Source organism: Scyliorhinus torazame, chromosome 28 (assembly GCF_047496885.1).
Source record: "Scyliorhinus torazame isolate Kashiwa2021f chromosome 28, sScyTor2.1, whole genome shotgun sequence".
In the NCBI taxonomy this organism is placed as follows: Eukaryota; Metazoa; Chordata; class Chondrichthyes; order Carcharhiniformes; family Scyliorhinidae; genus Scyliorhinus; species Scyliorhinus torazame.
In genome coordinates, this window is record NC_092734.1 from 29,329,663 (window position 1) to 29,344,659 (window position 14,997).

A 14,997-nucleotide genomic window follows, 5' to 3' on the forward strand; every position below is an offset into this window, starting at 1 on the left:
GTCTTCCGACACCCCGAAAATCGCCAGCTCTGGACTCAGTGCCACCCTTGTTTTTAACACCGTGGACATGGCATCTGCAAACCCCTGCCAAAATCCCCTAAGCTTCGGATATGCCCAGAACATGTGGACATGGTTCGCTGGTCCTCCCGCACATTTTGCACACCTGTGTTCCACCCCAAAGAATCTCCTCATCCGTGCCACTGTCATGTGAGCCCGGTGAACGACCTTAAATTGTATCAGGCTGAGCCTGGCACATGTTGCGGACGCGTTGACTCTACTCAATGCGTCCGGCCATAGACCTCTATCTCTCCTCCCAGCTTCTCCTCCCACTTGCGCTTCAGCTCCTCGGTCTGCGTCTCCTCTGACCCCATAAGTTCCTTGTAAATGTCCGAGACACTCCCTTCTCCTACCCACCCTCTGGAAACTACCCTGTCCTGAATCCCCCTTAGCGGTAGGAGCGGGAAGGTTGACACCCATTTGCGTAGGAAGTCCCGCACCGGAAGATCCCTGAATTTGTTTCCCCTCGCCAACCTAAACCTCTCCTCCAGCAGCCTCATACTTGGAAAGCTCCCCTCTATAAACATATCCCCCATCCTTTCAATCCCTGCTCTCTGCCATATCCGGAACCCCCCATCCATACTTCCTGGGGCAAACCGGTGATTATTACAGATTGGGGACCAGACCGATGCTCCCTCTGCTCCCACAGGTCTCCTCCATTGCCCCCAGGCTCTCAGGGACGCCACCACCACAGGACTGGTGGACTACCATGCCAGCGGGAACGGCAGAGGCGCAGTTACCAACGCCCCCAAACTGGTGCCCTTGCATGAAGTCGCCTCCATACCCTCCCAAGCCAACCCCTCCCCCACCACCCACTTCCTGATCATGGCTATATTCGCCGCCCAGTAATAGTTACTAAAATTTGGCAGGGCCAGTCCGCCCTCTCCCTGACTCTGCTCAAGCATTACCTTCCTTACTCGCAGGGTCTTGCCCGCCCAGACAAAGCCGGAGATCATTTTGTTGATCCGTTTAAAAAAGGACCGCGGAATAAAGACGAGGACATTGAAACACAAACAGGAATCTCGGGAGGAGCGTCATCTTCACTGTCTGCACCCTCCCAGCTAATGACAACGGGAGCGCGACCTATCTCCGAAAACCGTCCTGCATTTGGTCTACCAGCCGGGCTAGATTTAATTTATGCAGCCAGTCCCATTCCCGTGCCACTTGAATGCCTAGGTACCTAAAGCTTCCCCCTACTAATCTAAACGGCAGCTCCCCCAATCGCCTCTCCTGTCCCCTCCTCTGGACCGCAAACATCTCACTTTTCCCTATATTTAGCTTATACCCCGAAAACCGGCCAAATTCCCCTAGAATTCTCATGATTTCTTCCATCCCCTCTAATGGATCCGATACATACCGAAGCAGGTCGTCTGCATAGAGCGAGACTCTGTGCTCCAGCTCTCCCCTCCCCCCCCCCCCCCCCCCCCCCCCCGGACCAGCCCCTTCCAGCCCCTTGAGGCTCTCAGAGCAATTGCCAATGGCTCTATAGCTAGCCCGAACAACAGTGGGGAGAGGGGGCATCCATGTCTCATCTCCCGGAGCAGTCTAAAATACTCCGATGTTGTCCTATTCGTCCGTACACTTGCCACAGGAGCCTGATACAGCAACCTGACCCAGTCAAAAAAGCCCCGCACAAATCCGAACCGTCCCAGTACCTCCCACAGATAATCCCATTCTACCCGGTCAAAAGTCTTTTCTGCATCCATTGCGATCACTACCTCCACCTCCCTACCTTCCGGGGGCATCATGATCATATTTAACAACCTTCTTACATTGGCCACCAACCACCTACCTTTAACAAACCCCGTCTGGTCCTCCCCAATAACGTCCGGAACACAGTCCTCAATCCTGGAGGACAAAATTTTGGCCAGTAGTTTGACGACCACATTCAACTGGGATATCGGCCTGTAGGACCCACACAGCTCCGGGCTCTTGTCCCGCTTCAGAATCAGCGAAATCGTGGCCTGTGACATCATCGGGGGCAGCACCGCTCTTTCCCTTGCTTCATTGAACATCCTCATCAACACCGGCCCCAATATCCCAGAGAACTTTTTATAAAACTCCACTGGGTACCCGTCCGGCCCCGGGGCTTTACCCGACTGCATGGCCTTCAGACCCTCCACTATCTCTTCCAACCCGATCAGGGCCCACAGCCCTTCTCCCAGCTCCCTGTCCACCTTTGGGAAATTCAGCCCCCCACAAGGAGTGCCTCATCCCCTCCGGCCCTGTAGGGGGTTCCGACCTATACAGCCTACTGTAGAAATTCCTAAACGCCTTATACACTCCTGCTGAATCTCCAATGAGGTTCCCATATCTGTCATTCACTTTCCCTATCTCCCTGGCTGCCTCCCTCTTTCTAAGCTGCTGTGCAAGCATTCTGCTGGCCTTCTCTCCATACTCATAGATCGCCCCCTCGCCTTTCTCAGCTGCTCCACCGCCCTCCCTGTGGTTAACAAGCTGAACTCCGTCTGTAGCATCCGCCGTTCCCTTAAAAGCCCTGCCTCTAGGGTCTTCGCATACCTCCTATCGATCTGTAATATCTCCTTAACGAGTCGGTCCGCCTCTGCCCTGTCCACCTTCTCCCTATGGGCCCGATCGAGATCAGCTCCCCACTGACCACCGCCTTCAGTGCTTCCCAGACCATCGCTGATGAAATTTCCCCCGTGTCATTGACCTGCAGGTAGTTCTGAATACATTTCCTCAGCCGCTCGCACACCCCTTCGTCAGCCAAAAGTCCCACATCTAACCTCCATTGCGGGCGCTGGTTACTGTCTTTACTAACTTGCAGGTTAACCCAGTGCGGAGCATGGTCTGAGATTGTGATCGCCGAGTACCCCGTGTCCACCACCCCTGCCAGTAAGGCCCTGCCCAAAATGAAGAAATCAATCCGGGAGTACACTTTATGCACGTGTGAGTAGAAGGAGAACTCTTTCACCCTCGGCTGCCCAAAATCCATGGATCCATCTGCTCCATGAACCCTTTTAGTTCCTTTGCCATTGCTGGCACCCTGCCCGTTTTTGAGCTTGACCGGTCCAGTCCAGGGTCAATAACGTTGTTAAAGTCCCCTCCCATGACCAACCTGTGTGAGTCCAGGTCCGGTATCTTCCCCAGCATCCTCTTTATAAACTCCACATCATCCCAATTTGGCGCATACACATTTACTAATACCACCTGCACCCCCTCCCGTTTCCCACTGACCATAATGTACCGACCTCCCACATCGGAAACTATTCTACCCGCCTCAAACACCGCCCGCTTATTGATCAGGATCGCGACCCCACGAGTCTTTGAATCCAGTCCCGAGTGAAAGACCTGACTGACCCAATCTAATCTGATCAGTTACTCTAAGGTGCATCTCCTGCAACAATACCACGTCCTCCTTCAGTCCCCTAAGATGCGCGAACACACGTGCCCTCTTGACCGGCTCATTTAACCCTCGACTTTCCAGGTGATCAGCCTAGTTGGGGGGCTCATTGCCCCCCCGCTTCGCTGATCAGCCATCCCCTTTTTTGGGCCCGCCTCCAGCCCATGCTCTGCACCGCCCCCAGGCAGCCTCCGCCCCCAACCTCCTCTTTGTCCCGTTGGCCTAAGTTCCTCCCTCGTCAGCAGAACATTTCCCCCCCCCCCCCCTCACCCCCCTAGTAACAACACCCTGTAACCCAACCCCTTTGATAAACGAACATATGCACACCCCCCACTGCGCTTCCGTAAGCTAGCCCGCCCAGCTAGCTTGGTGGCCCCCATCCCTGGAGCCGGATAGTCTCCCACCTATTGTTCCCTCCATACCCTCCCCCCCGCTCATACAAGCACACTCCAACATCAAACAATCCTTACACAATTGCCCGACAGAAAAACACCAAAATCTAAACCAGCACACCTCCATCCCCCAACAGTGCAAATGAAAACCTTAACTCACTCAGCTCTGCCACTGGTCCCAAATCAATACAGAAGGCATTACAAACAGCTTCCACAAAACGAAAAACAAGAAACTTTTATTTTTAAGAACAGAGAAATAAAAAGAAAAAAAAACATAAACGTTGCAGCAAAGTTCCAAAGTTCTCAGTCCACCACCAGTCCTTTCCCTAAACCTTTCCTAACCCTAACCCTAACCCTTTCCTTTTCACGAAGTCCAGCACGTCCTCAGGCGACTCAAAATAAAAGTGCTGTTCCTCGTACGTGACCCAGAGACGGGCCGGATGCAACAGTCCGAACTTCACCTTTTTCTTAAAAAGGATCAACCTAATCTGGTTGAAGCCTGCTCTTCTCCTGGCCACCTCCACACTCAGGTCTTGGTAGACCCGCAGGATACTATTGTCCCACTTACAGCTCCGTGTCTGCTTGGCCCACTGTAGAATGCGTCCTTATCCAAGTACCTGTAGAATCTCACCACCATTGCCTTCCGGGGGGTCTCCCGTTCGCGGCTTCCTCGCGCGTGCTCTGTGAGCACTGTCCACCTCCAAGGGTTGGGAGAATGCCTCACCCCCCAGCAGCTTCTCAAACATATCTGCGATATATGCCCCAGCGTCCGCTCCTTTGGACTCCTCCGGGAGCCCAACGATTCTCAAGTTCTGCCGGTGGGACCTATTCTCTAGGTCCTCCACCTTCTCCAGGAGCTTTTCTGCTGGTCTCTCAGTATCCCCACCTCCAACTCCACCGCAGTTTGTTGTTCCTCCTGCTCAGCCAGCGCCTTCTCCACCTTCTGGATCGCCCGATCTTGGGCGTTCAATCTAAGCTCCAGCCGCTCAATCGACTCTTTTATCGGGTCCAAGCAGTCCCGTTTCTGCTTAGCAAAGCCTTCCTGAATAACTTGATCGCTGGGTCGACAAACCAGAGGTCCGGTCCTCCACCATGCTGTCTCCAGTTGCAACTTCAGCCCAAGCCTTCTCTGTCTTTCTCTTTCTGCCTTTATGAGCACTTCTAGTCCTTCTCTCCATGCACTGATGTGGGAATTCAGTACACATGTGCTGTCTTCAGTTTTACAGTTCAAATCCGGTAGAAAATCGGGGGAAATCTATCAGGGCACATAAAGGAAAGCAGGAGGGTAGGGAAAGGGAGCGGTTACTGAAAGAACTTTTGAGGGTGGACAGACAATATGCGGAGGCACCGGAGGAGGGACTGTACAGGGAAAGACAAAGGCTACATGTAGAATTTGACTTGTTGACTACGGGTAATGCAGAGGCACAATGGAGGAGGGCACAGGGTGTACAGTACGAATATGGAGAGAAAGCGAGCCGGTTGCTGGCCCACAAACTGAGGAAAAGGGGAGCAGCGAGGGAGATAGGGGGGGTGAGCGATGAGGAGGGAGAGATGGAGCGGGGAGCGGAGAGAGTGAATGGGGTGTTCAAGGCATTCTACGAAAGATTATATAAAGCTCAGCCCCCGGAAGGGAAGGAGAGAATGATGTGCTTTCTGCATCAGCTGGAATTCCCTAAGGTGGAGGAACAGGAGAGGGCGGGACTGGGAGCACAGATTGAGTTGGAGGAGGTAGTGAAAGGGATTGGGAGCATGCAGGCGGGGAAGGCCCCGGGACCAGACGGATTCCCGGTGGAATTTTATAGGAAGTATATGGACTTGCTGGCCCCGCTTTTGACGAGAACCTTTAATGAGGCTAGGGAAAGGGGGCAGCTGCCCCCGACTATGTCAGAGGCAACGATATCGCTCCTCTTAAAGAAGGAAAAAGACCCGCTGCAATGCGGGTCCTATAGGCCCATTTCCCTTTTAAACGTGGATGCTAAGATTCTGGCCAAGGTGATGGCGACGAGGATAGAGGACTGTGTCCCGGGGGTGGTCCATGAGGACCAAACCGGGTTTGTGAAGGAGAGACAGCTGAACACGAACATACGGAGGTTGCTAGGGGTAATGATGATGCCCCCGCCAGAGGGGGAAGCGGAGATAGTGGTGGCGATGGATGCCGAGAAAGCATTCGACAGAGTGAAGTGGGATTATCTGTGGGAGGTGCTGAGGAGATTTGGCTTTGGAGATGGGTATATCGGATGGGTACAGTTGCTGTATAGGGCCCCGATGGCGAGTGTGGTCACGAATGGACGGAGGTCTGATTATTTCCGGCTTCACAGAGGGACGAGGCAGGGGTGTCCCCTGTCTCCGTTATTGTTTGCATTGGTGATTGAGCCCTTGGCCATAGCACTGAGGGGTTCCAGGAAGTGGAGGGGAGTGTTTAGGGGAGGAGAAGAACACCGGGTATCTTTGTATGCGGATGATTTGTTGTTGTATGTTGCGGACCCGGTGGAGGGGATGCCAGAGATAATGCGGATACTTGGGGAGTTTGGGGATTTTTCGGGGTACAAATTGAACATGGGGAGAAGTGAGTTGTTTGTGGTGCATCCGGGGGAGCAGAGCAGGGAAATAGAGGATTTACCGCTGAGGAAGGTAACAAGAGACTTCCGGTACTTAGGGATTCAGATAGCCAAGAATTGGGGAACCTTACACCGGCTTAATTTAACACGATTGGTGGAACAGATGGAGGAGGATTTCAAGAGATGGGACATGGTGTCCCTGTCACTGGCAGGTAGGGTGCAGGCGGTTAAAATGGTGGTTCTCCCGAGATTCCTCTTTGTGTTTCAGTGCCTCCCGGTGATGGTCACGAAGGCTTTTTTTAAGAGAATTGAGAAAAGTATTATGAGTATTGAGTGGGCCGGGAAGACCCCGAGAGTGAGGAGGGGGTTCTTGCAGCGTAGTAGAGATAGTGGGGGCTGGCACTACCGAGCCTAAACGATTATTACTGGGCCGCCAATATCTCAATGGTGTGTAAGTGGATGGGAGAAGGGGAGGGAGCGGCGTGGAAGAGATTGGAGAGGGCATCCTGCAAGGGGACCAGCCTACAAGCAATGGTGACGGCACCGTTGCCGTTCTCACCGAAGAAATACACCACAAGCCCAGTGGTGGTGGCAACACTAAAAATTTGGGGGCAGTGGAGATGGCATAGGGGAAGGACGGGAGCCTCGGTGCGGTCCCCGATAAGAAATAACCATAGGTTTGTTCCGGGGAGAATGGATGGGGGATTTGGAGTATGGCAAAGAGCTGGGGTAGTACAACTGAGAGATCTGTTCCTGGATGGGACGTTTGCAAGTATGGGAGCGCTGACGGAAAAGTATGGGTTGCTCCAAGGGAATGCGTTTAGGTATATGCAACTGAGGGCGTTTGCGAGGCAACAGGCGAGGGAATTCCCGCAGCTTCCGATGCAGGAGGTGCAGGACAGAGTGATCTCAGAGACATGGGTGGGGGATGGTAGGGTGTCGGATATATATAGGGAAATGAGGGACGAGGGGGAGATCATGATAGATGAGCTGAAAGGGAAATGGGAGGAAGAGTTGGGGGAAGAGATCGAAGAGGGGCTATGGGCTGATGCCCTACGTAGGGTAAACTCGTCGTCCTCGTGTGCCAGGCTAAGCTTGATACAATTTAAGGTTTTACACAGGGCGCATATGACTGGAGCAAGGCTCAGTAAATTTTTCGGGGTAGAGGATAGGTGTGGGAGATGCTCGAGAAGCCCAGTGAATCACACCCACATGTTCTGGTCATATCCGGCACTACAGGGGTTCTGGGTGGGGGTGGCAAAGGTACTTTTGAAGGTGGTGGGGGTCCGGGTCGAGCCAAGCTGGGGGTTGGCTATATTGGGGGTCGCAGAAGAGCCGGGAGTACAGGAGGCGAGAGAGGCTGATGCTTTGGCCTTTGCGTCCCTAGTAGCCCGGCGAAGGATATTGCTTATGTGGAAGGAAGCCAAACCCCCGGGCGTGGAGACCTGGATAAATGACATGGCAGGGTTTATAAAGCGAGAACGGATCAAGTTCGTATTAAGGGGTTCGGCTCAGGGGTTCACCAGGCGGAGGCAACCGTTCGTCAACTACCTCACAGAACGATAGAGGGAATGGAAAAGAAAGAAGGCAACAGCAGCAACCCAGGGGAGGGGGGGAGGACCCGGGTGGGCTCTCAGGGATGTCATTGTATATGTATAGGCATTTGTTTTAGGTAATGTATATTGGACTGTTGGATTGTACTTTTGGAGAGTAACTATTTGTGATAAGGCAGTTGCCATTTAGTTTTTGTTTATATATTATTTATTTATTTGTTTAAAACTGGCCACTGTTATTTATATTGTTTTATTGTTGTTAAAAAGAAAAACTGTATTGTTATGTTTGGCCAAAAAATCTTGAATAAAATATATATTTTTTTAAAAAGAAGAAAATCGGGGGAAAAGGTCCAAAAGTCCGACCCGAGCGGGAGCCACCAAATGTGCGACTTACTCCTTCATAGCCGCCACCGGAGGTCGGGGTTACAAATTTATTACCGTCGCTTAGTGTTAGCAAGATTCATATTTGAAAATTGGTTAAGAAATAATGTTTAATTGAAGCATTGGTACTTTAGGAGCAAGCTGTAAATTTAGGAGCTTTTAAGAGCTAAATTTAGGAGTTACTTTAGGAGCAATCTCTAAATTCCCACACTCACTCTAATATTATCGATCACACACTATTTAGCAAGAAGCAGGAAGTTCTCTTGATGCCCCAGCCAATATTTCCTCAATTTCCAGTCCAAAGATGTGCAGGTTTGGTGGATTGGCCAGGGTAAATTTCCACTTGGGTGTCCAAAGATGTGACGGTTAGGTGGGGTTATGGGGTTGCAGCATTAGGGCGGGGGAGTGTACCTGGGTGGGGTGCTCTTTCGGAGGGTTGGTGCAGACTCAACGTGCCAAATGGCCTCCTTCTGCACTGTAGGGATTCTATGGATCAACATTGTAAACATACAAAAGCAAATTGGCCATTTATCACTTTGTTGGCTGCCCTGCTTGTTTGCTGTTCTCTGAAAGGTTTGGATTTTATCGAGTGCATTTGCTATCCGAGGCCCAAGAAATACTGTATATTTAAGTAGCAAATCTGGGATTGCTAATCAATACAACAGATGGAGACTGGGAAATAAAATTGCTGAGAGCTCAGTGGAGGGAGGATATCACGACTTCATCATTCTCACTGGTGGAAGAAAAATGTCAATATTTGGTTTCAAAGAAAAGTATTAAATCACTTGCATAAGAAATTGGCTGAAAAACAATTCTAATTATAATCATATCTACAGAAGACCTTTAGAAAGAGGACATACCACAATTGTGCTGAGTGACGTTTCTCTTCTCGGAGCACGGAAATACTATCATTGCGTGAGCCCGTCATCGAAACCACTTCCCTGGAAGGGAAAATGGCACGGACAGTGATTGGCGTTTATATACACTCAGGTTCTATCTTCGCCCCCCCCCCCCCCCCCACCATTGTAACAATTGGGCATGAGAAAGGACATTCACCTCATGAGCCCTTTCTACCATGGATTATGTAAAACCCAATTTATCAGTCATTCTACCTAATGCATTTCATCTGCGTAGAAAAGTGTCTATCAGTATCTACCTGTTCCATCCCAGTGAAAATTGGGCAACAGTCCAGAATATCTCTTGGGCCTGAATTGGCGGGTTTTGAGACGGAGGGGGAAGGCAAAATTACACGGGTGAGATTCCCTCTGGGAAGCAATTTTACGGTGGGGCGGACAGGACCGCAAGATGTAAAACCTGCCCTTGCTCCAGTTAAGGCCCTTAATGTCCACTCGATGGTCACTTACGAACACACTCTGTTGGCCTCGCTCTACATCACAAACCAGCTGTCCAGCCAACTGAGCTAAACCGCCTCTCCACCCCACCCCAACACCTACACAGGGCACACCCTGGCCTGATCGCCACCATGCTTTTCAGGGTAATTTATATTTACCCTGGCAGTGCCAACTGGGCAGTGCCAGGCCAGCACCCAGATGGCACTGCCAGGTTGCCTGGGTGGCACTGCCAGGTTGCCTGAGTGGCACCAGCAGTGCTGGGGTACCACCCTGCCCAAATGGCATGCACCTGGGGGCTCTGATCCCCTGGAAGACCCTCACGAATGCCATTCCGTCTGGTCCCCGTATGTGGAGATGAGTACAGAACAGTGCTCGCCCGAGGTCTCCGAGGTGAAGGGGATTGATCTCAATGCCTCGGTTACCTTGGGAAACTGCATATTAGTGAGAGCTGTCTCGCTGTAATATGCAGATTTGCCTAAAAGTGATCCCACCCACAATGGGCGGGATTTACATCGCAACATCTCCCGAGATCATGTTAGATCTCGCGAGGCGCTGCGAGCCGGGTAGATCTAGGGAGTGGGGTCTCCCGGCTTCTATCGGCCTCGCTGCGCCGCGGCGAGCTGCTTTTCGGGCGTAGCATGGCTGTTCAATCGCACCCGTAATAATCCATTGATCCTTCCAGAGTGAAAGCAGTTTTACTTGTCTGACAGGCTCCAGAGCTACTTTATTATTTTCTTCTCTTGACAAGTAATTTTCATGAGCGTTCCTCAGCATGGATTGATCTGATCCCAAGTGTTTTGTGTGGCTGCTGGCAATCTGACAGTCAACAACTTTGCACACAGCATGAGTTCTATTTGAAACATAATCATTATAGATTCGTTAAAATGGCTGCATAAGTGTAGTACGGCTAAGTTTTCCATGTTGGGCATCGCTGCTAAACTGACGTGGCAGTGAACTGAGAGTTGTAATTGCAGCATAGAGCTCCACTAACCAGTAAATCGACACTCCCTGTAGAATATAATTGATATTTACTCATCCTACTGATGAGCCCTGGGGCCTGTACCGCCCTGCTATTGTGCTACTCCAGTTTTTCCTAAGCTCACTAGAAACAAAAGGGAAAATCAAGGTCACTTAACCATTCAGGAACTACAAAGAATTATACAAAATATTGTATTTTACTTTTTATATGTCAGTGGACTAAAGCCAATAAATGTGCTTGACATACGATTTTAATATTGCAGTTCGAAAGATCCTGGGTTACAATCTTTTTCCATCTTGGGGAGTTGGACCAGTTCCAGGAGAGATTGAATGGTGCTTTAATGCCATTCACAAAGTGCTAACTAAACCTTATGCAGATTCATTTGTATTTAAAATTGAATATTAGAAAATGACACTTGTTTCCTGAGTGTGTTGCCTGTGTCCAAAGGATCATAAGACACAGGAGCTGAATTAGGCCATTCGGCCCATCAAGTCTGCTCCGCCATTAAATCTTTCTTTTAAATAAATTTAGAGTACCCAATTCATTTTTTCCAATTAAGGGGCAATTTAGTGTGGCCAATCCACCTACCCTGCACATCTTTGGGTTGTGGGAGCGAAACCCACGCAGACACGGGGAGAAAATGCAAACTCCACACAGACAGTGACCCAGAGCCGGGATCGAACCTGGGACCTCGGCACCATGAGGCTGCAGGGCTAACCCACTGCGCCACCATGCTGGCCCCCGCCATTCAATCATGGCTGATATTTTTCTCATCCCCATTTTTCTGCCTTTTCCCCATAACCCCTGACCCCCTTATTAATCAAGAATCTATCTATCTCTGTCTTAAAGACACTCAGTGATTTGGCCTCCACAACCTTCTGCGGCAAAGAGTTCCACAGATTCACCACCCTCTGGCTGAAGAAATTCCTCCTCATCTCAGTTTTAAAGGATCAACCTTTCAGGAGGCTGTGCCCTCGGGTTCTAGTTTTTCCTACTCGTAGAAATATCCTCCCCACGTCCATTCTATCCAGGCCTCTCAATATCCTGTAAGATTCAATAAAATGCCCCCTCATCTATCTAAAGTCCAATGAGTACAGACCCAGAGTCTTCAACCTCTCCTCATATGACAAACTCTTCAATCCAGGGATCATTCTTGTGAACCTCCTCTGGACCCTTTCCAAGGCCAGCACATCCTTCCTTAGATACGGGGCCCAAAACTGCTCACAATACACCAAATGGGGTCTGACCAGAGCCTTATCCTGATGCCGATTTTCTGGCGGTTCTTCATGGGAGGGTCTGGGAGGTTATTCACGAACGCTCCGCCTTCTCAACCTTGCCCCTCGCCTGAGGTGTGGTGACCCTCTGGTTAAATCACCATCAGTTAGCTCTCCCCCTCAAAGAGGAAAGCAGCATAAGGTCATCTGGGACTATGGCGACTTTACCTTGACTTGATGACAACTTTCTGGCCACCAGTGTGTCACAGGGGCACAATGGTTGGCACTTTGCCTCATATTGCCAGGGATCTGGATTCAATTCTGGCCTTGGGGCGATCCTTTTAAACTGAGATGAGGAGGAATTTCTTCAGCCAGAGGATGGTGAATCTGTGGAACTCTTTGCCACAGAAGGCTGTGGAATTTGCACTTTCTCCCCGTGTCTGCGTGGATTCCTCCGGGTGCCCCGGTTTCCTCCCACAGTCCAAAGATGTGCAGATTAGGTGGATTGGTAGTGATCAATTGTCCCTTAGTGACCTAAGATGTGTGGGTTAGGTTAAGGGGTTATTGGGATAAGGCAGGGTTGTGGGCTTGGATGGAATGCAGACTTGATGGGCCAAATGGCCGCCTTCTACATGTAGTGATTCTAACATAAATATTGTACTATCGGTTTTAATTTCTGTAATGATGCACCTCCACAGCCTTCATTAGAAACACAAAGGGGCAGCACGGTGGCGCAGTGATTAGCCCTGCTGCCTCACGGCGCCAAGGTCCCAGGTTCGATCCCGGCTCTGGGTCACTGTGGAGTTTGCACATTCTCCCCGTGTTTGCGTGGGTTTCGCCCCCACAACCCAAAGATCTGCAAGCTAGGTGGATTGACCATGCTAAATTGCCCCTCAATTGGAAAAAATGAATTGGGTACTCTAAATTTAAAAAAAAAGAAACACAAAGGATTGATTAATAAGAAGACCTGGACAGCGGTCCAGCAGCCATATGGCTGCACCTAGTCCCCGACATGTCTCCTGCCTAAGAGTGATTACCTACTCTGCGTCCCAATTGGTCCCCCAAGCCAGGTGACCCTTACTCTGCTGTGTTGCCCTTAAAAGGACAATCACCATAAATCACCTCAATTTCCCAAAGAGAAAGTGCATTTCTCTTAAGTGACTGCGACAGTGGCCAGGCGCTGCCGGTAAACCCGACCAGTATGTGCACAATAGTGTCTTTCAATTCTATCTTGCTCTGGTATTTTATGGTTTGGGATATTTGGAAAGTGTAATAGTCTCACTTTGTGACCCTAGCCAATAGCAAGTGAATGCAAAATAGTGAGACTTATCGTCTCGAGCAGAGGATCTATTCTACCTTTCCAGAACCATGTGAAGACCCTGGTGACTAGTAAACAGGCTGGAGATTTGAACTCCTCCAAACTCCCTGCTGTCAGTATCCTAACTTGCAGCAAACCTTGTTTTCCTGTTACTTGTCTGCTCATAGACCGGGAGCCAACGTTGGTCAATTAGCATCTGGATTTTAAAAATTCTCGTTATCAGATCCCTTTGTGGCTTCACTGTACCCCCTCCCCTCCCCTTATCTCACTAACCTACTCGAGTCCTACAACTCTCTGAGTCTCTGCACTCCTTTGATCCTGGTCTCTTGGGCATCTCTGATTTTCATCACTCCACCATTTGCTGGTCATGCTTCCAGCTGCCAAGGCGCTAAGCTCTGGAATTCCCTGCTCTGTTTATCTCTATATTAAGCTCACATGAGTCACTGAAGAATCAAGCTTGGCTCTCTTTATCTCTGTGAATATGGGAAATACACTGCGGGATTCACATTGGCAGGATTCTCTACTTTGCCGACAGCGCACCCTGGGTTTCCCGACATAGAACATAGAACATAGAGTGCAGAAGGAGGCATGGGGGTGGCCACAATGGGAAACCCCATTGACTGGTTGTGGTAACGGAGAATCCCGCTGCCGGCGTGAGTGCACCGTGCCAGGAAACAGGGCTGGCGGGACGGAGAATCCCGCCCAAGGTGTTATATAATCTAAGTTGCAAGCTCCCTTGATCTTAGAAAGCTCACCTTATTTTCTTCTGCTCTGGCTGAAATCATCAACCAATGACAGTCACCTGTTCCTACAGCTGACCATAATTTGCAACCCTCACTGTGTCAATATTTTATTTCCATCCCGTTTGGCAGGTCTCATCATGTCATACACAATTCTCAGGTTAAAACAAATTGGTGACTTATCAATTCTGTTAATAATATTGGGAAGACTGAGGCCATTGTTTTTAGTCCCCACCTCAAACTCTGTCCTCTGGCTATTTGACTTCATCCCTCTCTCTGGCAATGCTTGTATGATTTATGATTTCCTTATGTGCTTTGGTATTTACATTTTGTTTTATAATGCTCTAATGAAGAGCTTTGAGACATTTTATTTTGTTAAAGGTGCTAACTACATACAGGCCATTCTTTATGCACAAGTGACCCTCCACCGTTCCTTCTAGATTTGTGCGTAGGGAATTGAGCCTGTCCTCCCAACACTTTTCTGCTCATTCTTATTACTTCAATGCATGCTCTTGACTTTCTCTTCACTTTTACAAATCGCTGCGTTCTTTAAAGCTGCTGATCAGTCCCGGCTGGATTTTGGTCAGAGGAATCCTCTGCACGTGAGACTGCAAATTTCCCTTCAAGTAACCTGACGATTTGAAGGTGATGCCCAAAGCACTGTGTGCCATCATGAGGAAAGAACTGGGTCTTATCCCCAAGAGAAAAACTGAATGCAAAAGACCTATACTTGGACTGTCTGTCATTGGAGTAGGATGATTGACAGCAACACAAGGTTATACTTTGTGAGGTTGCATTCCTGGCTCGGGTTGTGAGTACAGTTGAGATTTATGGTGATTGATTAATGGCTGAGAAACTGGCAGTGCCGTGAGTCAGATACACTAACCTTTGGCCTGATTCTTCATTGTATGTTCTTGTCAAGCAAGGCACTTACCGGGAGTGTAGGTTTGTAACATTTACCCACAATGTCTTTGGCAACTTCAATTTTATCAATCGTGGAAAGAGTCTTTTTGTGCAATGAACTATTGGCTCACGCAGCAGTTTAAAATTGTTTGATAATGTGAAAGGGCTGCTGATATTATCTTCAAT

The 14,997-nt window shown here is 49.7% G+C and overlaps 1 protein-coding gene across 1 annotated transcript in view; it reads left to right on the forward strand.

Annotated features, from left to right (window-relative positions):
* LOC140403634 (annexin A4-like) overlaps positions 1-14,997 on the forward strand; it is a 67,403-nt gene that overhangs the window by 39,427 nt on the left and 12,979 nt on the right. The window lies entirely within an intron of this gene.